At 38.1% G+C, this 25,544-nt stretch overlaps 1 long non-coding RNA gene across 3 annotated transcripts in view; it reads left to right on the top strand.

Annotated features, from left to right (window-relative positions):
- LOC133094813 (uncharacterized) overlaps positions 1–25,544 on the top strand; it is a 399,443-nt gene that overhangs the window by 173,271 nt on the left and 200,628 nt on the right. The window contains exon 2 of one of the 3 annotated variants that reach the window (XR_009701507.1): positions 10,757–10,836. The exons of the other annotated variants lie outside the window; for them this stretch is intronic. This is a non-coding gene — a long non-coding RNA (uncharacterized LOC133094813). The remainder of the gene's footprint in view (positions 1–10,756; positions 10,837–25,544) is intronic. 3 annotated transcript variants of the gene reach the window in all.

The raw sequence follows: 25,544 nt of genomic DNA, 5'->3' as shown, positions 1-25,544 counted from the left end.
CTTTCTGCATATCTTGAGATGATCATTTGGTTTTTATTCTTCAGTTTGTTAATATGGTATATCACATTGACTGATTTGCGTATATTGAAGAATCCTTGCATTCCTGGGATAAACCCCACTTGATCATGGTGTATGCTCCTTTTCATGTGCTCCTGGATTCTGTTTGCTAGTATTTTGTTGACGATTCTTGCATCTATGTTCATCAGTGATATTGGCCTGTAGTTTTCTTTTTTTGTGACATCTTTGTCTGGTTTTGGTGTCAGGGTGATAGTGGACTCGTAGAATGAGTTTGGGGGTATTCTTTCCTCTGCTATATTTTGGAAGATTTTGAGAAGGATAGGTGTTAGCTCTTCTCTAAATGTTTGATAGAATTCGCCTGTGAACCCATCTGGTCCTGGGCTTTCATTTGTTGGAAGATTCTTAATCACAGTTCCAATTTCAGTGCTTGTGATTGGTCTGTTTATATTTTCTATTTCTTCCTGGTTCAGGCTTGGAAGGTTATACCTTTCTAAGAATTTGTCCATTTCTTCCAGGTTGTCCATTATATTGGCATAGAGTTGCTTGTAGTAGTCTCTTAGGATGCTTTGTATTTCTGCGGTGTCTGTTGTAACTTCTCCTTTTTCATTTCTAATTTTATTGATTTGAGTCCTCTCCTTCTTTTTCTTGATGAGTCTGGCTAATGGTTTATCAATTTTGTTTATCTTCTCAAAGAACCAGCTTTTAGTTTTATTGATCTTTGCTATTGTTTTCTTTGTTTGTTTCATTTATTTCTGATCTGATCTTTATGATTTCTTTCCTTCTGCTAACTTTGGGTTTTGTTTGTTCTTTCTCTAGTTCCTTTAAGTGTAAGGTTAGATTGTTTACTTGAGATTTTTCTTGTTTCTTGAGGGAGGCTTGTATAGCTATAAACTTCCCTCTTAGAACTGCTTTTGCTGCATCCCATAGCTTTTGGATCGTCGTGTTTTCATTGTCATTTGTCTCTAGGTATTTTTTGATTTCCTCTTTGATTTCTTCAGTGACCTCTTGGTTATTTAGTAAGATATTGTTTAGCCTCCATGTGTTTGTGTTTTTTACATTTTTTCCCCTGTAATTCATTTCTAATCTCATAGCATTGTGGTCAGAAAAGGTGCTTGATATGATTTCAGTTTTCTTAAGTTTACTGAGGCTTGATTTGTGACCCAAGATGTGATCTATCCTGGAGAATGTTCCGTGCGCACTTGAGAAGAAAGTGTAATCTGCTGTTTTTGGATGGAATGTCCCATAAATATCAATTAAATCTATCTGGTCTATTGTGTCGTTTAAAGCTTCTGTTTCCTTATTTATTTTCATTTTGGATGACCTGTCCATTGGTCTAAGTGAGGTGTTAAAGTCCCCCACTATTATTGTGTTACTGTCGATTTCCTCTTTTATAGCTGTTAGCAGTTGCCTTATGTATTGAGGTGCTCCTGTGTTGGGTGCATATATATTTATAATTGTTATATTTTCTTCTTGGATTGATCCCTTGATCATTATGTAGTGTCCTTCCTTGTCTCTTGTAACATTCTTTATTTTAAAGTCTATTTTATCTGATATGAGTATAGCTACTCCAGCTTTCTTTTGATTTCTATTTGCATGGAATATCTTTTTCCATCCCCTCACTTTCAGTCTGTATGTGTCCCTAGGTCTGAAGTGGGTCTCTTGTAGACAGCATATATATGGGTCTTGTTTTTGTATCCATTCAGCAAGCCTGTGTCTTTTGGTTGGAGCATTTAATCCATTCACATTTAAGGTAATTATTGATATGTACGTTCCTATGACCATTTTCTTAATCGTTTTGTGTTTGCTTTTCTAGGTCCTTTTCTTCTCTTGTGTTTCCCACTTAGAGAAGTTCCTTTAGCATTTGTTGTAGAGCTGGTTTGGTGGTGCTGAATTCTCTTAGCTTTTGCTTGTCTGTAAAGCTTTTGATTTCTCCGTCGAATCTGAATGAGATCCTTGCCGGGTCGAGTAATCTTGGTTGTAGGTTCTTCCCTTTCATCACTTTAAGTATATCATGCCACTCCCTTCTGGCTTGTAGAGTTTCTGCTGAGAAATCAGCTGTTAACCTTATGAGAGTTCCCTTGTATGTTATTTGTCATTTTTCCCTTGCTGCTTTCAGTAATTTTTCTTTGTCTTTAATTTTTGCCAATTTGATTACTATGTGTCTCAGCGTGTTTCTCCTTGGGTTTATCCTGTATGGGACTCACTGGGCTTCCTCGACTTGGGTGGCTATTTCCTTTCCCATGTTAGGGAAGTTTTCGACTATAATCTCTTCAAATATTTTCTCAGGTCCTTTCTCTCTCTCTTCTCCTTCTGGGACCCCTATAATGTGAATGTTGTTGTGTTTAATGTTGTCCCAGAGGTCTCTTAGGCTGTCTTCATTTCTTTTCATTCTTTTTTCTTTAGTCTGTTCCGCAGCAGTGAATTCCACCATTCTGTCTTCCAGGTCACTTGTCCGTTCTTCTGCCTCAGTTATTCTGCTATTGATTCCTTCTAGTGTAGTTTTCATTTCAGTTATTGTATTGTTCATCTCTGTTTGTTTGTTCTTTAATTCTTCTAGGTCTTTTTAAACATTTCTTGCATCTTCTCGATCTTTGCCTCTATTCTTTTTCCGAGGTCCTGGATCATCTTCACTATCATTATTCTGAATTCTTTTTTCGGAATGTTACCTATCTCCACTTCATTTAGTTGTTTTTCTGGTGTTTTATCTTGTTCCTTCATCTGGTACATAGCCCTCTGCCTTTTCATCTTGTCTGTCTTTCTGTGAATGTGGTTTTTGTTCCATAGGCTGCAGGATTGTAGTTCTTCTTGCTTCTGCTCTCTGCCCTCTGGTGGATGAGGCTATCTAAGAGGCTTGATGGGCGGGACTGGTGATGGGTAGAGCTGACTGTTGCTGTGGTGGGCAGAGCTCAGTAAAACTTTAATCCACTTGACTGTTGATGGGTGGGGCTGGGTTCCCTCCCTGTTGGTTGTTTGGCCTGAGGCAACCCATCACTGGAGCCTACCTGGGCTCTTTGGTGGGGCTGATGACAGACTCCGGGAGGGCTCACGCCAAGGAGTACTTCCCAGAATTTCTGCTGCCAGTGTCCTTGTCCCCACGGTGAGCCACAGCCCGCCCCCCCCCCCGCCCGCCTCTGCAGGAGACCCTCCAACACTAGCAGGTAGGTCTGGTTCAGTCTCCCCTGGGGTCACTGCTCCTTCCCCTGGGTCCTGATGCGCACCCTACTTTGTGTGTACCCTCCAAGAGTGGAGTCTCTGTTTCCCCCAGTCCCATCGAAGTCCTGCAATCAATTCCCGCTAGGCTTCAAAGTCTGATTCTTTAGGAATTCCTCGTCCTGTTACCAGACCCCCAGGTTGGGAAGCCTGACGTGGGGCTTAGAACCTTCACTCCAGTGGGTGGACTTCTGTGGTCTAAGTGTTCTGCAGTCTGTGAGTCACCCACCCACCAGTTATGGGATTTGATTTTACTGTGATTGCACCCCTCCTACCGTCTCATTGTGGCTTCTCCTTTGTCTTTGGATGTGGGGTATGTTTTTTGGTGAGTTCCAGTGTCTTCCTGTCGATGATTGTCCAGCAGCTAGTTGTGATTCTGGTGTTCTCGCAAGAGGGAGTGAGAGCACGTCCTTCTACTCCGCCATCTTGGTTCCTCCTCAGTCACCCTGTGTTTGAAGAACTTACTTTGTCTTCAAAGCCTAGCTCACGTCCTAACCTCTCCATAATGACTTTTCTGGTTTCTTCAATTGAAGGTAATTTTTCACTACACTGAAATCCCTCTTTTATTAAGTGTATCATTTTCTGAAGAATTTGAAAAAGAAAAGGTACATGTATATGTATAACTGAATCACTCTGCTGTATACCTGAAACTAACACAACATTGTAAATCAGTTATACTCCCCACCCACCAAAAAAAAAAACCTAGAAAAAAAAGGTATCATTTTCTACCTTGTCTTAATGGCTACTAAGGTACATTCCATATCTCCCCTATCTATATTTATACCATCTTTCTATCTCCAGTACAGATTCATATTACTCTGTCTTCATAAGTATTAATACATAGTTTTGAATGAGTGAGTAACAGAATGGATGAATAAATGAGATTAACACCAAAAGTCTGATAGCCTTCTCTACCGTTATCTTTTTCTCCTCTTAAAATAAATGGTCTACAGTCAATGTATTTCACCATCACACATCCCTCATAAATTTTACTTCTTCCAGGCAATTTTGACTCTCCCTCTTATTTATTTTCTGTATCCAGATTTATTTAGGCATAACTTGGATTTGTTTCCTTCATTCCCACTGTCAAAATCCAGGTCCAGGGCCTTATTGTATTATTCTTGGATGTATGCTGCAGCTTGCTAGCTAGTTATCTTGTTTTGAATTTCTTTTTAATTCCTATTTTGGATGTACATCAGCCTAATCTACCTAAAATAGAATTTCAATATTTCTCCCCTATTTTAGAACTAAGAATCCTTTCCAACAGCCCATAGACTAAAATTCATACTCAAACTGGCATTTAAAGCCCTTCAATAACTGGGTATAACTTACAGATTCAACCTTGCCTTTGGAATTTTTGATTCCTCTTTTTAGAATTCTTAGTCCTCATCATCTCACTCCTTTGCCTAAAAAAAAAGTTCAAATCTGGTTTTCTATCAATTTTCCAGCCTTGCTCCTTGCTGTTTTCTCCTCCATACCCTGAACTCTATCCACCACTAAACTGTTTGCAATTCTCAGATCACTTAAACATCCATGCCTTTGCAAGTTATATTTATTCTATCTAGAGAAACTTCTCTCTCTTATGACTTATATATTCCTACTCATTCTGTTAGAATTATCATAATCATTACCCTCTTTGTAGTGTTTTTTTCCTCATCCTTCTCTACTCCCCAACCATTGTTAGGCATTCATTTTCTGTGCTTCTATTTTCATAGCTGTAGCACAATATGTATCACAGTGAATTATTGACTAGTCTCTTTCATTTTCAGATTGAGAGGTTTTGAGGTCAAGGGCATAGTTTCACTTTATTTGTATCTCTTGGGCCTAAGGGTGATTAGTACACAATAAGTTATCAGCAAATATTAATGTACAGTGCTATCAATATGGCTAACATTTATTGCATACTTGCTTTGTGCTGGGTATTACTTTGTGTGATTTCATATAATTTAATCCTCATAACAACCTTCTGAGGTAGGCCTTCTTAATATCACTATTTTACACATGAGGAAATTTAGAGGCTCAGGGAGGTTAAGTAACTTACCTAAAGACAAAAAACTACATGACAGAACAAGGATCAGAAACCAGGCTACCAAATTGCAAAGCTCATACTTTTAAGCATTGCACATATTTATTCATTTCTATCTCTAAACATTGGCATGTTTGTGGAAGAACTTCCTCCCTAATTTTTTCTTTTTTATCAAATTTAAGGCACAGGTCAAAATCTAATTCCTACTCATTCCTTCCATGACTGTATCAGCCTTACCTTCTTGCATTTACTTATTTGGCCATATGTTGCACAAAGTTCAGTACTTTAACATGAATGGCTTGACACGTATTAATTTAAAAATCCATTTCTTGATTCTTTCTGGACTTGGATTGTGATCTTTATTTAAATGACACTCTACCCCCAGCCCCATGTAACACACACTTATCACAGTTATGGATACTTAATAGCACTTAGCTAAAAATTCTTGGTTTAATACCACATGTAGTTGGGGTTTTTTTGTTTTTTTTTCCTTCTGTGAGTCTCTCTAAGTTGGAGGTAGGTTAGGAATCTGACAGGGTTAACTACTTTGAAGACTCATCCTTGTCAAATTCTCTTCACTAAGGAAAGGGTTACCTATTTTCAACAATGAGGAAACAGAAAGAAAAATAGGCCTGGCACATCAAAACAGTGATCCCACCAAATGCATACACTCTCTGTTCTTGAAAGAGTCCTTTGAAGTCATATAATTCACTTCCCGCTGAAAACAGAAGGGGAACTGAGGGAGACCCTATGTTGCTACCTGCCATGCTCATAATCCCCTGGCCTGTACACCAGAGCCTGGCCAGTGAACTTGGATCTCCTGGTTATTTCAGGTCCTATGCTCTGCTATGAAAAGAGGCATCTGTGAGTGAACATGTAAAGGGTCAAATGCAAATACTTTGCACTTAAGAGTGTTCCAGAATGGAACCCTAGCCCTGTGTGGAATTGTTTTTTAGATGCCACAGGGTTTCAAAGGAGACTATGACAGCGAGCTATGGGTCAGGACAAGCAGCCAAACAGCCCTAAGAGGGGATTAAGAATTGATTGTTGATAGTTGGTCTATACCACATGTCAGGCCAAGTGGCTGCAGCTGGCCAGGGTGCCAGGGAGGATTTTCCAATCTCTTCCTTTACTCTATGCTGACTTGGCCTTTTGGGAGAAGGGGTGATAATTGCATGACAAAGTGACTAAAATGTATTACATCTGTCCTTTGAAGGGTCCAAGGATTACTTAGTCATCTCCTGAAGATATTTTCTTCTTAAAGAAAATTACATGCTCAAAAAATACAGTTGAAATGAAAATGGAGTATTCAGAATAATGAATGTGTTTGAAGTAGCTGTGATGTTTATGTCCTTGTGAGTAAATGATGGTCCCAAAGGGCATCCTACATAACCATTATTACCAGTGAATATATTGCACATACTGGTCCAGCAAAGCTGCCAATTGTGGCAGAATTATTATTTTTTTCTTTTAGATTCTGATAAATGCTGTTTAATTTCAATAAAAGTGAATTTTTGTTCAAGTGGCGAAGGGCTATTATCCTGTTTGAGGTTGTTTTAAAGGCTGCAACAGGTTCTTTTGTCAACAGCATAACACCTTGTAATGGTTTAAGTAAGTATTCAGTTTGAACGCACATACAAAAAGAAGTCTTTTGAAGGAAGATGGAGGCCAAAGACAGAAAGCAGTGATGAATTCTTAAAGCTGCATTTAGTTCCTTATGTATCTCTTTTCTTTTCCCTGCCACATAGATGCATATATATTTTCATGCACATATATGCAGCTTTTAGGAAAATATATCCTATCTAATATTCATTAAGCCATTATCATGTTTATAAAGCACATGTTATGAGAGATATAAGGAGCTTAAAATCTTTAGGGAAGATACTACATATATATGAATTACATATTAATCATTAATTTATTAATTTAACAGGTGTTAATAGAGCAGCTACTATAGCCAGGCACTATGCTCATGGTGGGAATACATGGTGAAATAATATGTGGTCACTAGACTCATGCAACTTAAAGTTTAGTGGGGGAGACATTTCCAAATTAATTGTTCCTATAGACAGATGTGTAACTAGAGCTGACATAACTGCCCTGAAAGAAAAGAACATGGTTTCATGAGTATGTATAACAAAGGAACCAGTCCAAGATAACAGAAGTGGTCAGGGAATGAAAAGACTTTGGAGCTGAAATTGAAGGATTTCCACAAGGTAGAATGTGGTGAGTATATTAAGGAAGATACTAATAAAACATGTGATCAAGGGGTAGGAAAAATGAGGTTTGGGTTGGGAAAGTCAGAGAGACTGGTAGAAGGTAGTAGCTGAGTCTTGAAGAATGAGTTGTGAGCTACATAGGTTAGGGGGCCTTTAGAATCTCTGGCATATCAGGTAATAAAAAATCCATTATTCTTCCTTTGTTCTGCAAAGGAATAACTCATCCAGTGAGTTATTTATTTATTTATTTGTAAAACCCTGCGGTTCCAGGTGTATGATAGGCTTTATTGCTAGAGAGGCACTGGGGGATAGACAAAGAAGAATAAAAGTTCACATTCTGAGACAGATTCAAGAACAAGAACAATGTCCTGTATTTTTCCTGTATCATCCAAGTGTTTTCTACTTACTTACTACATATTATTCTAATAGACCAACTAGCTTCTCTTATTTCTCAAGTGACATTCTTCATCTTGTCTTCTAGACAAGAGGTTCTATAAGGCACAGTTAAAATTCTGGAATGTTGCCAACACTTGTGATTTATGTCCTAAGTAATTGATTACTAATCACAATGAAAGTATTAAATTTTAGGAAAAATTACTTTACAAAATAGAACAGATTCAGGGTTACCCATGTGGAAATAGTGTTCATCCTCTTGAATTCCTAGCTCCTAATGCTTTCTTGAGTAGGAGCAAAAGGGTGTTGTTTCAGGACACGAGAGAATTACACATATACATGTAGTTCATTTTTTTAGTGCCAGAGTTTGTAATGTTGGACATGGCTGTGGAACTGTCTGACAGGTGTGAATGTCATCTGTCACATGTGCCTGGTTGAGAGTCATTGGTAAACCATGAGCTCCTTAAGAGCATAGTGCATGACTTAATTACTTCTTCTTCTTCCCACAGAGACAGATGTTATGTTCATTTGTTCATTCACTCACTCACTCATTCATTCAACAAATGAGTTTCGTGGTTTTCGCTCCTCACGTCTATCTATTTAGCATTAAAGAGCTTGTAGGCATTAAGGCAGCTGGGGAATCTGACTAGGACAGCCAATTTGAAGACCCTGCTTGTCAAATTCTCTTCAGTAAGGAAGGAGCTATGTGCAGTAAAGGCAGAAATCAATTTCTGTGTGTCAGGCTCCATCAGAGGTGCTGAGGACTCAACCATGAGAGAAGCATACAAAATAATACCTGTCTTTATGGAACCTACACTTTAGTTGGGGAGATAGAAGTAAATAAAATGAATAAATGAAAATTTTAATGTGCTAGTGATAAATATCATAGAAAAAAATAGAGAACAACGAGAGGAGAGGGAAGTAATAGGGAAGTGGTAATGTTGGTGGGGCTGGCAATTTTAGATGGATGTCCCTGGAAGCCCTCACTGAGAAGGTGATATTTGCATTAAGACTTGAAGGAGATAAAGACAGATAATCGTTATTCACAAAGCATTATGAATAAAGTGAATAAAGTGAGTGAATAAAGATTGTCTCAGTGTTAAGTGAGACAGTAAAGATTGTCTCAGTGTTAAGTGTTTAAGTGAGGTGGCTCAAGTGGGGAAAGGAATTCAGAATATTATTTTTGCCTATTTCCTGAGGTGAAATGTCAAGTTCATGGCATCATAAAGAGCAGACTGGCCCTATTTGAGTATGGAAGTGAAAGGAATAGATGGAAAGAAGGAATGGCATGGCAGTGGCTGGAAGAAGGAAATGGTGGAAATAAATCACAGGTGTGCAGAAAGAATGCGCACTTAGTACTGAGTTCAGATGCTGCCTCTAACCCCATCTTCTCACAGGAATCAAACTATGTCTCCCTGACTTATTAGTCCTTCATTTGTCATCCTTTCCCCCGCTTAGACCATGCTTCTGCTTAGGAAGATTTGTATTAGACCTTCTTAGAATCAAATAGGCGTATACATTTTTTTTTTTCCTAATCAAACTCTCGATCATTAATTTCCCTTCAAAAACTTTTTCAGGCTGTTAACAAAAATAAATTATCAGTAATTGCTAGTAACGGCTGATTTGTCTGGGATTATCACTGAAGTATAAAATGCAATTTAGAATCTCATTATGATTATTATTCCATTTCATTCACTAAATGTGGTGACCTAATTTAGAAATTTTAAGATGCTTATTAGATAAATGTTAAAATGGTGCTTATATAATTGTAATGATCTTTTTCTAGTTTCTTTTCCATTTGCTTATATACTATTTTGTTTTATTGCCACTGGGGGATGGAGTTGAGAGGTAATCCATTTCTCTCACTGTCTCTTATGAAGCCAGACATTAAAGAGACTCCCAAAACTGTGAAACAGGGCCACTCTTCTCATTATTTTAGTTTTTGGAAAAATGTAATTTTTTTCACAAAATATTTTATTTATGTTAACATGTAATAGGTTTATGATTCTTATTTTTAAATGAGTTCATAAAGTTTAAAGTTTTTCTCAATTTAGATTTCTAATATAGTAAATATCAACAGATATAATTCTGAATAAAAGCTCTTTGGGCTCCTCAGTAATTTTTCAGTTCTCAGACCAAAAAGTTTGAGAACTGTTGATTAGAGGTCAATAGCATAGACGCTGAAATCAGACTGATTGCCTGTCACTGAACACCAGGTGACCCTAAGCAAGTTAAGTCCCCGTGCAGTGCCAGTTACTTCACCTGTAAAATGAGAATGATGATATTACCTATCTCATAGGGATATTTTGAGGTATAATAGAAGGAAGGTATGTGAAGAGCAATGCATGGCAAGTATTAAGCATTCAGTAAATGGTAAGTATTGTAATTTGCCCAGCTCTGTGAGATCTGGAAGCTGAGGGAAATCAGACTAAGTACCTTGCTTGAAGTCACACAGAGTCTGTGTGGGAATTTGTCTTCTGAGTCTCACTACTCCACACTGCATCTCCAATACTTCATCAGCTATTGGCTCCAAAGTTGCTCAGAGCAGTAGAATCATCACATTTTGTTTTACCTTTGGAAATTAAGAAGAAAAGATCTTTTCTATTAGATGTTTTGATCATAATCCTTCTACTTAATTATAATTGTATAACATTTACAGTTCTCTAACCACTTTCAATCCAATTCTCTTCAGCCACACAAGGTAGGCAGAGCAGGTGAATTTGTCTCCATTTAATAGATGAGGAATTCTGGGGCTCAGGGAAGGTTAAATGACTTGCCCAACACTTTCTGACAGATCAGGCATTGGACCCCAGGCTTTATAACTCCCCTGTGTTATATTATGTAGCTGTTCAGCATTGTAAATTTCGTCTAATCTAACTTAATTTCACAGAGGAGAATTAGTCCCGGAGAGGTAAAGTGACTTTCCGAGGGTATGAAGTTCCCAAATAAGGTGCAGAAGAAGCCAAAATAGTAAGTGTGGTTTCCAGGTTCTTGTGTTTCTTTGTTTTAGGTTTTAGTTTACCTAAATTTAATAATGGTAATTCCATTTTCCTCTGATTCTGGGTTGTATAAACACTGTGGGGCTTATCGGTTTAGTGTTTTAAATACATATCATAACTGGGGTGATGCATATTTTGCCTCATCAGCTAGGTTGTTTAATGCCCCTTATTCTTGTGTTCTCTGTGTTTAAAATCTCAGCCTCATTTTGCTGTGGATCTTGTTGGAGGCAGTCGGCATTAACTTGCACCAAGGGATACATTGACTGCTTCCCAGATTGAGCTTTATTTCAGACATTTGCAAATTTCAATTTTATACACTTTTTGTGTTTGACTGGTGGTCCACGTATTTGTTTGTTGGTTTTCTGGGAGAAGGAGGAGGGAAAGAATTACGAATTCCAATGTCAAATCATTGGGACATCATCTATTTTTGTAGGAGGAATGTCTAGTGTAACATCAAAATAATAATATTTCTGTCCCTTTTTGGGCTTTGTATCAAAACAGCTTCATGTCTCATATTTGTAGTTCTTTAGTTAAAAAGAAATTTAAAAGACAAAGGAGAACAAAGAACATCAAGTCTCCTTAGCATTATTGTTTTTTCCATGTATTGCCATATGGCATCAGTCTTGTCTAAAGTGGTTTTAGAGAAGTATAAGAAACATGGACATGATTGAATGTCTTAAAGAATGAACTTTGTTTCACTTATAGTTTTCGACTTTATAATGGTGTAGTCCTTCAAACAGGACTATTCACAACTTAACAAGACACATGGGGATCTCTTACAGGCTAATAATTTGATGCTTGTTTGAGTAGATGTACTTAAGTGTTTGTTCATTTAGAGGTGAGTTTAAGCACTATATGAAATAAAGTAGAGAAAAATCACTACTGGTAGCAGCCCCCCACCTCATCTCTATTGTCTAATCTCCAGCCCCCAAGTATATATTTTAAACTTAGCAAAGTCAAAGCCCTCAGCTTCTCACATCTACCTTTGTTTGAAGGCAACCATTTTTTTTTTCTATTTTCTATTTTACTGATCAAAGTATATAGAGTTGCATAAATTTCTCTCATCTTCAACAGTAAACAATAGCAACAACTACAGCATATTGATCCTATATCACTCTTCATTGACCATCCCCCATTACTCTGCTCCCTTTTTAGCAGAACTCTTCAAAAAAGTTGTCTGTTCTCACTGTTTCTAGTTATCTTCCCATTCTTTTGAATTCACTTCATTCAGATTTGGAATGTAGTTATTTTGGATGCGCCTTTGTAGGGTCTCACAGAACATCCAAAGCAGTTTAGTAAGTAATTGTTTCCAGACATATATATTTTTTCCCTAATTGGAGTTCTGGTAAACACATGTTCTTCATCTTATTACATTTATAATAATTTAGTGCCACAAAGACTATATTTCAGCTTCCCCTATTTGATATTGCTTGGATTACCCACGTGGCTGGCTCACCTCTAATCTGTTTCTGAATCTGTCATACAGCAATAGATCTTCTATATTAAAATGCATACGGTAGATAGGCAATGTCTATTTCTTAAATGAATGAATCAAGATACACAATATAAAACTTGTATTTCATTCACTTGTAGTCACTTAAAAATTCAAGATGGTCTTTTTGACACCTTCCTGTTATGTTAAAATCTAGGAAAGATGTGGGATTGGTGTTTCTGGAGGAAAAAAGTCCTCTCATCATCTTTAAACAAGATAACCACACACTATGTTTTTCCAAAATATAGGGATCATAACTATAATCCTTTGTTTTTGCAAGGTATGAAAAGTGTTAACAAACATTATTTACCGATCTCTAAAATAACCTTGTAAAGTAGTAAGTGCAAGGTGATAACATTCTCAATTTAGAGAGTAATGTTGCTAATTGAGCTCAAAAGAGGCTCCGTGAATCAAAGGTTGCACATTATGCTGTGTGCCAAAGTAGGGAAGAAACTTATGACTTCTGTTTCTCAGTCCTGTGTTCTGTCTGCTTCATGACGTTACCTTGTTTTTGGAAAAGGTTTAGTTCTAACCGGTCAAGCAATTTAAGCATAGACTGTTCTAGGGTTCTGGGATAGGAGAGTTGCGCTGTATGCGGATTCTCTACAGCGGGGGTGAGTTATTTCCTCTGAGAAGACATCATTCCATTGGCTGCTATGACCGACCAGTGAGTAGACAGTTGCTCACAGGCAGGTCAGAACCATGAGCTGGTTCTCATTAGCTGATTTTTTCTCTTTGGCAAATTACAGCATTTCCTGAAACATCTGCTTCTGTGTAGCCTCTTCTGTAGTCATTCCATTGGAACTGCTGGAATGACTACAGAAAAGAAAAGAGCCTTGCCTCTTGTGCCACTTGCATATTCCTGGACTTTACTGAGAGAACAATTAGGAGCAAGTAGTGGGGGATTGTGCATTTGCTCATGCTCATGGAGGAGGTGCCCCTTTCCTTTAATGATGTCCCAAGGAGGTAACGTGGGGACCAGGCACCCAACAAATTTACTATTATTCTACCAAATAATATCCATTTAAAAAGTACCATTTCCTCCATGAAGTGCTTTTTCTTTTTTGAAATAGCAGTATTGTTTTTGTAAAAATGATTCATACTTACCAGAAAAATCCAAACAAGGTATAAAGTACTAAGAAGAAGAAGGCAAAAATCAACCCAATTCCCACCACTCAGAGAAAACAAGTTAACATTATGGTGAACATCCCACAAAATTCATTTCTAATCTCTTTCCTTTAGGAATGTCTGTGTGGCCAGAGATGATGTCATACTTGTTTCTGGTGTATATTTATATGTTTTATCTTTCCCATAGATTATAAACTCTCTTTAAATAGAGAGATGGAGATGGTTCCTCATATAATTCTGGGTAGTGTCTAACAAGGTATTGCATATTTGGTAGGTTTTAAAGACTACTTTGTAAAGTATAGAAGTCAGAGATTTAAGTTCTACTTTAAGACCCTAATTTTGGGTAGTCTGTGCTCTCCTTGGAACAGATTGCAAATGGAAGACAGTGATAGCTGAAGACTGAGGAAATTAGATGAAGTCATGAGGCATGTAGATTTTTCTTTGTGTCTCCTGGGTGTTTCACAGTCACAGTGGGGGGCAGCCCACAGATGCCCTGGTGATAAGCTCTGGTCTGCTGATGCATCCTCATAAGCCTAAATGAAACTTCTCACTGTGGGCACTGAGCAGTGACAATCAGCATTTGGGGTTTGATTGCTGAACTTCAGTGCCTTCAGTTTCCAGTGATTTTTAGTAGTGTGTGTCTTGGCAAAAGGACAGGGTATTAGCTCAAATGTCATGTTTAAAGGGTAGGCGGCCTGTCTGCGAGGTTCTAATTGTGTAGCCACCAACAAAGTTTGAATTATAATTTTAATAACAAGTCAGTTTGCAATCTCTTAATCAAAAGTGATGTGTTCGAACAAAGCCGCATCCCAGCAGATGGCCCCAGATTTCAGCCTTTTCATCATTCATTTTTCTCTAGTGAAATCATACCCATTCTCCCTCCATTCTCCCTAAGCAGAATATAATCTTCTTCTCTTTTGAACCTCTACTTATTAATAGTTCATAGAGGTATTGCACAATTAATATGAGAAATTGAATTGGTTATTAAATTGTATCCGCGATTAAAAAATAGGCATCGTATACTAATCTCTTTCACTCCACATCAGCAATCCTTGCCTCAGACCTTTGGATGTTGCCAATCTGTTGGAAATTTTTAATTTTAATTTAATTCTATTAATTTTTATTATTTAAAAAATTTTAACTTTTTATTTTAAAATGATTTCAGACATAAAAAATTGCAAAAATAATGCAAAGAATTCCCATATATTTTTACCAGGTTCCCCAAATGTTCATATTTTTCCATATTTGCTTTATCATTATCTATCTGTATACAATTTTTCTACTTACTTGTTGCAGGCATCATCCTTAAGGAGAATTTTAGACAAAGACAAAAACGTATTCTTACACTTAGAGTCATTTTGTTGAACGCTTTTTCTATGGGTTCAATAAATAATATTTTAAAAATAACAAAATACTACTAACACTATTAGCAGTTAATATTCATTGAGTAAATGCTGTGGGCCAGGTATTGTATCAATCAGGGTTCCACCTCAGGTTTCCTGAGGTTTAGGAAAGTTGGGTTCTGCTCCTGGCTCTGTAGCATCCTACCTTGGTCTGCTCAACTTTAGGCAAGTAACACAGCTCTTTTCTGAACTTGTTTCTTTATCTGCAAAATAAGAGGAAATAAATAAATTAATTACTGAAGTCATCAATCCAAGAGGCTTGCACTCACCATTGTCTTGAAATATGTGCAGTCACTGGGCTAAGCACTTAATGTGCATTACCTCACTGAGTCCTCACAACTCCTGTGGGGTTAGTCATTATCATTCCCACTATACAGATGAGCAAACTGAGGTAAGACAATTTAATAACTTGCTCAAGGTTAGAAAATGGAAAAGTCTGGATTTGAACCCAAATAATTAGCCTTTTGAGTCCAAATTCTTAACCTCTGTGTTATACTTCTCTGAAATACATTGGGAAGGTCTTAGTTAAATCTGAATATGTGATTCCTGGTTTACAAAACCAGTACTCTAATAATCCTTGAGCTGGGAAGCCTTTAAAACATGTATACAAAACCGTCAAGTACAAATATGTGTTTTATGACATATATATGCTTGTTCCTAAGTCTATATTTTTTCTTTCTTTTCATACCATTGTTTGTGTGTTTATTAGAATTTAATGCCTATCAGAAAATTAATAAAAACCTGGATTTTGCCCAGTGGTTTCCATTCAGTGTTGGATTTTGAAGCAGGGCATCCAGCTGTGCTGGACTCAATTGAAAAAAAAAGGGTTGGTTAAAGTAATATCATAGGTCCATTTATTTGTTAAATATACCTCAATAAAAGTAATTTTTAAAAGAGTATTAGAATATGTCCAGAAAGTCTGAATTTAGGGAGAGAGTTGGAGAGAGATAATCTGGGAAGTGCACCACAACACCACCTTGGCTGAGACTCAAGAGGAAGTGAAAAGCTGCTGATATGATCGTTGTGGGTCATAGCCTGTTAGACCCCCTGAGGCATGCTGAAGACATAATTGTGTAATCTTTTGGTGTCCAGCTGTGGCCTTCATTACTAAAAACCTGAATTTTCAGAACAAAGCAAATGGAACATATATTCTGTGAAAAGAACACCTTAGTGGTTAGTTAATACCAAAGTTGTCAAAACGGGAAAGAAAGAATTGCTGTTTGTAATATCCATTGAATTATGGGAAAAGTGTCCTCACCCCCTGGAAACACAGGACCACCTGGGTGTGACTGCTCTGTGGAGATCAATTAGATTCTAATTCCTGTATTTTGTAAATAAGGAAGCTGAAGTCCAGAGAGCAGTGATGTGCCCAGGGTTGCGTGTGGCTCATGAGCCGAGTCAGGGCAAGAACCCGGTGTTCTTTGAGGGCCTCCACTTTTGAGGAAGACAACACATGTGATTTGGAGAATGTCCCAGATTGTTACAGCTGCAGTTTCTCCATCTGTATGTTTAAAGAGTTGGGACTAGATCAGAAATGACGTATGCATGGCACTGTTGCTGCCCGTCTCCTCTAGGAACCATGCCAGACACAACAAATGGCTTATGGCCAATATGTAATAATAATATGCTGAGTATTTAGGGTATGTTAGCTGCTCCAGCAATCATGTTACGTATATTATTTTGTTAAATTCTCACAACCAACCTGTGAGGCAGATTTTATTATCCTCATGTTACAAATAAGTGGATTGATGGTTAGAGAGATTTAATAACTTGGTCATTGTTGCCCCATCAGAGAGCAGTGAAGCCAGACTCGGATTTTTGGAAATCTAACCCGAGAGCCCATATTCTTAAGTGCTCTACTATATTGCCAAGATAGCATATGAGCCTCTGCTGCTCCTTCTCTATACCCATCACTTATCAGATATGTGCTGTATCCCAACATGCTCCAAAGTGGCCTCAAAATCCTTGTCATCAAGTTGCTCCACGCATCTACTACCAACTGATCAGATCAGAGTGGGCATCTGAGATAAACCTTTCTATTATCCCTGGATTAGATGATCTCTAAGGACTCTTCTGGCTCCAAAATTCTAGTATGTGATTTTAAGGATTAAAGGAAGGTATTAAATAATAATATTTACAGAAACTGGAATATAAGATATTTTGACTGGCTGAGCTGATGTCCTGAATGTTCTTATTTCTTGAACTGAGCTTGAACCCTTTGGTTAGAGTAGGAAGGACTGAAACAGGTGAAATTGTTCATCAGGTACTTTATGAGGCAGCTCAAATAGAACTGCTCTAGAGTCCAGATGACAAAGAATGTCAAATGGTAGAAGGCCTGAGACTGCAAGACCCCTACGCCACCAAGAGCATCCAGATGCAGCATCTTTTACAAAATATTGCCATGTTTGTGATGGACACCTTCTGCAGAGACTCCTTCAAGAGATTATAGTAGTACAAACTCTATATCTACCCTGCCTTGGTTCAACTGCTGGCTCTGCTATTGATCAGCTGATGACTATGGGCCAGTTATTTAACTCCTCTGTGTTCCAGTTTCCTCACATATAGAAATGGCATAATCACAGTACCTACCACATAGGGTTGTTGTATGGATTACATGAGTTGATATACACAGATCACTTAAAACAGCACCATAGAATAATAAGCACCGTAGAAATATTGATCAGTTTATTGCATTATATATTTTTCAAAGGTTTCTACTCTAATGTAGTTAAAAAGAGCTCTAAATTGTGGACCACTTCTGTAACTAATGAGATATGAATCTGATTACCTCGTTTATTAAGTTGACTTTTGTTATGTTGTTTCATACATGGAGATGGAATGGTGGGTTCACAGGGAGTTGATAGTTCACAGAGAGTTTAGCAAGCTTGGCCTGTTCTTTACCATCATGCACACCACCCAGTATTTTCTTTGCCTGGATTGCCACTCCCCTTCTATCTGCATGGTTTGGTTTTGGGGGATGTCCATAGATTTAACATGTGTACCTGCTTAGATTGCTCCTTGGAGCACTGCTTTGAGAAGGATTGTGATGTCATGTATGGGCTCAATGAGAAACAGTGCCGTATGTGATAACATTTGCCTTAAATGTATGAAAGGGGAAAGCTGCACGCTTGCTGTCAGGGTTGGCTACATAATTTGTGAGACCCAGTGCAAAATTAAAATGTGGACACCCGTGTTCAAAAGCAGAAAAAAAAGTGTCATTACATGTGGTAAAATATAAAGCTTTTTCCTTTCCTCTGTGGTTTCTCTCTCTCTCTCTTGATTTGTCTTGGTATTTTTATTTGCTATTTAATATTGTTCTAAATTTTTTAAAAATTAAAAATTTAAATTATTAGCAGGAATTTTACCGTTCATGTAATATTGTTCAATGTGAGTTTTAAATGTAAATATAAGGCATTTAGCTTGTATGCAGAATCACCAAAATTACTCAATTTGTTTTTCATAGCTTGTACATATATATTTTATTCTTATCAGAACTGTGAAAATGCTGCACAAAGCTAAATCAGTTGTTATTTCTTCAGTTCTTGATAAGCACATGTTCTACTGACACTCTCTACCTTAGACTTACTGATGAATAAGAAAGGACTAGAAGGAAAAGAAACTATGGTTAGCTCTCTGTCTTTCCCTTTTCTTCTGTGTCATTTTCAGTATGAGTGATTGGCTAATACAGGGAAGTAACCAAATGGGAAAGATATGATAGGGTTCATTGATTGTTCATGTTTCTCAGAATGCTACTGTCTTTTTTGTGTTCAAAGCAAGTTTTTGTTCAAATGAAAATTGTGGCCTCTTGGGGCTATCTGCTTATTCAGTTGTAGTCATAACATACTTACCTTGTACTTGCTTTGAGTCTCTCTGAACTCCCACACATTGTAGGTCTACTGCAATTCTTTGCTCATAAGGCATCATGAACACAATATGCAAATAGAGTGGCAAGAAATGGAGGTGGACACTTAACATTGCATATTACGTGTATTTCTTCTGTTCATGCACATGCTTCATTGTCCCAGCACACTTCATTTAAAAACACAACTTCAAAGATAAAATTATTAAGAATTTCAAGACAGCATTAAACTGAGTGTGGGGCCTTTCTGATTATAGGACCTTGTGTGATTGCACAGGTCACATGTTCATGAAGTTGACCCTACTTGCATTTGCTGGTCATAGCCTACTTCTCCCATATGGGACCCTAAGTACCAGCTCTTTCTGGAAAGACTATCATGACTATGACAGCCCATGTTGATCACTACCCTGGATTTCTGTAGAGTTCACCTTTTTTTGCCTGTTAACATGCTATAAACTGCCTTAAATGATTAGTAATTTCTTCCCCTGTGTTCTTTCTCTCCACATTATAAGCTCCTTGGGACAGTCATAATAATGGCTCCATATATCATGCAAGGTTGGCCTTGTTGAGGTTTGAATTACAATTGTCTTATCTTATTAAAATATAATACTTGGTAGCTGTCATTATTATTGCTTTTATTATTATTATTCTCATAAAAGAGTCCAGATGCTGAAATCAGATTGCAACTGCTCAAATTGTTATTTCCTAGCTATGTCCTAGGGCAAGATACTTAATCATTTTATGTCTTGATTTTCCGTATATTTTGTTATAAGAATTAAATGCCATAAGTCCGGTAAGAGTTAGTAGTGCCTGTCACATGACAAATAAATCTAGCTCTTCTTCTTATTATTTTGTATTACTATTATTGTTATTATTCATTTAATTCCCAAGTGTATCATTATTCCCAATTTCAAGATGAGGAATATAAGAGATGTTCAGAAGACACAGCCAGCCAGTGGAAGACCTTCTTGTCTCCAGAATGGTGCCATCCAATATGGCAGGCATCAGCCACATGCATCCACTGAACACTTGAAATGTGGCTGGTCTGAACTGAGATGTGGTATAAGTATAAAGGACAAACTGGATTTTGAAGACTTAATATCAAATAAAGGATGTGAAAATCCTATGAATATTTTTATATTGATTACATGTTGAAATGATATTCTGGACATACTGGGTTAAATAAAGTACATTATTAAAATTAATTTTATCTATGTTCTTTTTACTTTTTAAAATGTAGCCTCATTTTAAAGAGTAAAAAGAACAACTTTAAAGTTGTTGATATGGCTGCATTATGTTACTGTAAGATAGTACTGCTTAAGGGCTATGGTGTGAGGGCTGACAATTGGAAGTAAAGCCCTCTTTAAGAACACATTCCACTGAGCAAGCTAATAAAGCTCTTTGAATTCCTTGCTTATCATAATCTTTAAGATTTAATTTTAATGACCATAGGAGGAAATGTGGATTCTACTTATCAATGTAGAAAACATTTTAAGCTGGTAACTGGTTTGCATCTCAGATGAACCTAATTCTCCGTGACAGGAAGCTGAGAGGCTTTCTTTTCTTTCACGTGCTGTAAATGGCCTAAGGAAGAGCACAAGCTTTAGAATGGAAGGTTTGAATCTCTGCTTCCTCATCTAGCTATGTGACTTTGGGCAAACTACTTAGCCTTTTGATGTCCCAGTTTCTTTATCTAAAAAAGGGACGATAATATCTACTGAGCCAGGTTTCTTTGCCCTCTGGAGACAGTCTTCATCCTTCTCTAGCTTGTTCTGCACTGGAGGATGACCTATGAAATATGTCAATTACTATCCTTACCCACTGGTTTCAGGTTCGCTTTGGACAATGGTAGTGGGCACCCTCTGGATGTCAAAATTTTGTGGAAGAAGTATGTGGATGGACTTTTTTGGAGTAAGCATAGATATTTGTGTTCTATGTTGATGACCATTGAAAGCACCCACTGTGGATGATGCTCTAGGTAACCAGGTGGATGAGATACCCGTTCGGTGGATGCTCCAGTGCTTGCTCAATGGGCTCCTGAATAAATGGCCATGGGGCCAAGAAGGGATTATCATTCATGGGCTCAACAACATAGACTTCTCTCAAAAAGACTAAGTGCTTAACATGCCTACAGCAGAGGCTAATGTCCCAGCTACATGGAACCATTTCCTAAAGGGAACAGTGGTTACTTGGTGACAGATTTATTATGTTGGACCTCTTACTTCACAGAGGGGACTTTTGTTTGTCCTCATAGGATAAAGACATATTTCATATGTATATCTGCTGTCCCTGTTCTCTGCTCCTCTGCTATCACAATGGTATCTCAATATCATCTCTGACTCAAGAGTCACATTTTCCAGCAAAAAGCATGCCATAGTCAGCTCATGCCCATGGAATTCATTGGTCTTCACCTAGAAGCAGCTACTTAACAGAATAGTGGAATGACTAGTACAAAGATAATGTACAAATTTGGAGTGCTTCCTTCATGATGTGGTATACATGCCTCACAACAAATGGTCAGGATATAGTGTCATTCCCTATAGACACGAAGCCTAGATCTTGGAACTGTTAAAGAAATAAATTATTTATGATACTTGTGAAAGATGATAAGGAATACTTTATGTAAGAGAGACTTCTACAATGGGGTTTTGCAGTAGGGGAGAGACATTAGAAAACAATGAGTAAAAGTGAGAATTTATAGCCAAGAAGCAGGGTGGGGGTGATTGGACAGAAAATTACTAAGAGGAAGCATTAGTAATTCCTAATTCCTAATTAGAATTCTTGCTGAAGGCAAGGCCAGGGACCTCAGACATCACCTGGGGGAAGATGGAGGATGAGGAACCCGATTAGATTTGAGATGATCAGATATTGAGGATGGGGGATTAGGTTAAACTGAGTTAGCAGAGTTCTTGCTAAAAATGGACAGTACAGAGATGAACACAGAAGCCCCAAAGTCCGGGCCTTGTTGAGAAGAGCATTCAGAGGAGCCTGACTAAAGTTTGGCCAAGGAGAGACTCTTTGTCAAAACCAAGGGTGGAGAATGGGAGTGGCTGGTCTTACAAATACACCCAGTAACCCATGGGAAGAACTTCTGCTTTGTGTTCCAGAGATCCTGATGTTCAAAGAAAGAATGCTTCCAAGTGGGATAGAGTGGTAGTTCTAGTGAACTGGAGCTGCGACTGCACGTGGCCATTACGAGCTCCATGGGTTGCTGACCAGCAGGTAGAAAAGAGCTCACTGTACTTAGCAGGGTGACTGATCCTGACCACCAGGGGGAGCCAGCTTGCTGTCACACAGTGGAGTGAGGAGCATTATGCCTGGGACCAAAAGGGTCCGCTGTGGTGCCTCTGGCCCAGTAGTCCTGGTCAGTGGACATCTGCAGCACCCCGATAAAGACAAACCTCCAAGAATTCAGATTCTTCAGGGATAAAGATTTGAGTCACCTTAGAAGTAAAGAACAGCATCCATCTGAGAAGCAGGCAGAGGGTAAAGGGAGCATGCTATAGTGGTGGACAAAGGCTGGCTGCTGTGTTTACCAACTGAGGCCTTGTGCTCAGATACAGAAGCTACAGAGACTGTTAACAGTTAGATTTTATGTTAAATAGTTATCTCCCTCTTTTACTCTGATATATTTTATGAAAAACACTGATGGTTGCTCATGTTTGGGGTTTCAGTTGGGAAGATGACTGAAATTGACATCATCCCATCCTGATTTGGCATCTTTTCAATTGGATTGTCAAACAATAATTAGTATCTTAGTAACAAGGCTGCAAAGAACAAAGAGCTTTACTTGAGGTCTTAGGAATTGTAACCTGGGAGACACAAACTCGGGTAAAACTGAAAGAGTGTTTGTGGAAGAGAGATTCAGAAGCTTATAAAGGCAAAAGCCACGAGGCTGTTAAAGTTGTCTTGGAAGAATTATGATTGGCCTGATGTAAAAAAGAAAATATTTGTTCTTAAGGGATAGGCTGTCATGAGTTATTTAGTGTAAGGGTCCAATAAATATCTTGAGTTTCTGGAACAGATGTTCTGCAGATGTTCTGCAGATGTTCTGGATGCCTGCATTAGACATTAAGTGGTCAGTAGTTCACATTTCATCCAGGCTGAGACATGCATTAAGTCCCACTTCCTCAATGACCTCCGGGCTTCATTTTAGAGAGCTCTCTTAGCAATACCAACTCCTTTTTGATTTTCCTTTCACAGGATTAAAGATAAAAGTAAATCATGAGGGAACAAAAAAGAGTGGTCTGTGCTGGATAACTTCTGTTCTTCCCTCTCGATCCACTTTTCACCGTTATCCATCCTACTGTGTGCCCAGACACTCAAATAGGTTGCACCAATGGGATCCCTTGCCTCTGGTTCCAATTGTGTTCAGTCAGTGGAGGGTGAAGGCAGGGGGAACGAGCAAAAGATGAGAGGGCAGGTGAACGGTGAGTTCAGAATATCTGTTTTCCTGGCCATCTCCCTACTGTATCACAAGGGTTGATTGCTTCACTCCACAGAGAGCCATGGTTCCTGTTGCCATTTGCTAGTTTCTCTGAGTCCCCAGGTGCTGTTTCTAGCCTCAAGTTACTACAGCACTCCTTGTTAGATGACTTTAAACTCTGCTGGGACCCTTACTGATGTGCCTGCCTTGCTGGGTTGTTTTGATATTTGGAGATAATGAATGCAAATCACTCAGTAGTATGACTAGCACCTGGTAGGCACTCAAAATGATAATTTTTTTCTCCCAAATGCTTGAAAATTCTAAATTCAAATGATTGCTTAAAGAATTACCACTGTTTTAGGAAATAAATGAGATAATGTATGTGAAGGTGCTTTGTAAAGTGTAAATCACTATCCAAATGCAAGGTATTCTTATGTTAGACTTCCTAAACCTTAAAAATATTATTTCAGAAACAGTCATTCATGTCTGTCTTGCCTTAATCAGATGCAATTATGTTTTTCTCAGACATGGAGTAGGGTAGAAACTTTAACTGCAGATTTCCATGCCAATCTCATTAAATTAAAAACTTTGTTCATCTTTGGTTTTAGATTTCCCATTCCCATTTCCTTTTCTTTCCAGCTCAATGAAGCCTATGTATCAAGATGAGCAGACTGAGAGGTAATTGCTTCTCTGTCTCATTGTAGAAAAAAAGTAAAAAAGCAATAGGAAAAAAAAAAAAACACCTTGAAATGTGGAAGAACCTATTAAGGCTGCCTTGTGGCTTTCCACAGTACCTTCTGACACAGGAAGGGAAATGGATTCCTCACTTATCAGGCTGTTATCTCAGCCCCAGTTTCTTTCTCTGTCAAATGGGGCTAATAATTGTATCTTGTTGAGACAAACAAATATAACAGTGACTGAAACAAGCCCTTTATAAAATGTCAAGCGCTGTGCTGATTTAAGGGGTTATTATTTCTAAGGTAACAATCTCTCATAAATGAATTTGACTTTCATTAAGCTGTATTCACCTTGAAATAAAGTCCAAGAAACATTTAGTAATTGAATAAGACATATGATGGTGTTCACAAAAGTGAGATTTCTGACTATATAACACATTTAGAAATATCTAGGATAGTCCTTGGCATATGGTAAAACAATCCTCAAGGCATTTGGGGGTCTTATGGAACTTGATAACTAGAAGGACTTGAGAGGTCATCTTTTTCATTTCTTACGTTTTATAGATTAAGAATTCGTAAATTCATGCAGGTAGCTAGTTTTGTACCAAGAGCTTTATTTAACAAATTCTTCTATAGCATTTACTATGTGTCAGGCACTGTCCCAAGTGCTTACAAACAATGATTCATTTATTCCTCATAATAGCCCTAAGAGGAAGATAATACAGGTCTACAGTTTCTTACTTGCAATTCTGAACTTTAAAAGTCTCTGAAAAAACATAACTTTCTTTTTTTTTTTTTTAAGGTTGGTGCAAACTCATTGGTAGCAAAACCTGATCTGAATTGACATAGCCGAACTCTAGTTATTGTCTTAATTATCCCACGTAGTGTTAATAGCTTTTACATTTTGCTTTGAAACATATCAATGGTTTGATTATGGGGTCCTGCCCAAGACTCTGCTGGGGATGGTACTGAATATTTAATATAACCTCATACCTTTAAAAAAATCCAAAAATTCTGAATTTAAAAAAAAAATCTGACTCTGAAGACTTTGGATAAGGGATTGTGGAAACTGTTTTATCATGCCCATCTTACAGATGAGAAAACCGAGGCAAGGAGATTTCTTAACTTGTGCAAGGGTGTACATTGGCATCCTGGGATTCTAAGCCAGGAAGCCTGGCTTCAAAGTCTGTGCTTTTAACCAACACAAATTCCCTGATCCCCGCCACACAGTACTCTCCTGACAAGGCCAACCATACAGATTGAGACTGCCCTTAATTGCTCTGCCCAGGTACTTTGTGTGCATATGATATCATGTAAATTCAGACACCCACCCCTTAATCTCCATCTCTACCCCCACCACTTGAGTTCTGCCATTAGCTCTTATCTCCACCCATTTGTTTACATAGAACAGCTAGGGTATTTTCAAAATGCAAATCTGATTCCTATCACACCTCTCTATCGACCTCTGCTTCAGTGCCTTTCCATTGTATTTATAAGAGCCAAAATTTTCCACTTGGCTTGGTTTGACCCTGCCTGTCTCTCCAGCTCCGACCACAGCCCCCAGGCTTTCTGTGCTCCAGGCACTCCCACCTTCTTTCAGTTCCTTGACTGCATTGTGGTCCCTCTTGCTGCAGGGCCTTTGCACGTGCTGTCCCCTCTTCCAGGAACACTCTCCTCTTTAGCCAGATCTCTTG

The sequence above is a fragment of the Eubalaena glacialis genome, chromosome 7 (genome assembly GCF_028564815.1).
Source record: "Eubalaena glacialis isolate mEubGla1 chromosome 7, mEubGla1.1.hap2.+ XY, whole genome shotgun sequence".
NCBI classification, from domain to species: Eukaryota; Metazoa; Chordata; class Mammalia; order Artiodactyla; family Balaenidae; genus Eubalaena; species Eubalaena glacialis.
The sequence above is the reverse complement of the archived record's forward strand: the minus strand, read 5'-3'. Positions and strand labels throughout refer to the sequence as shown.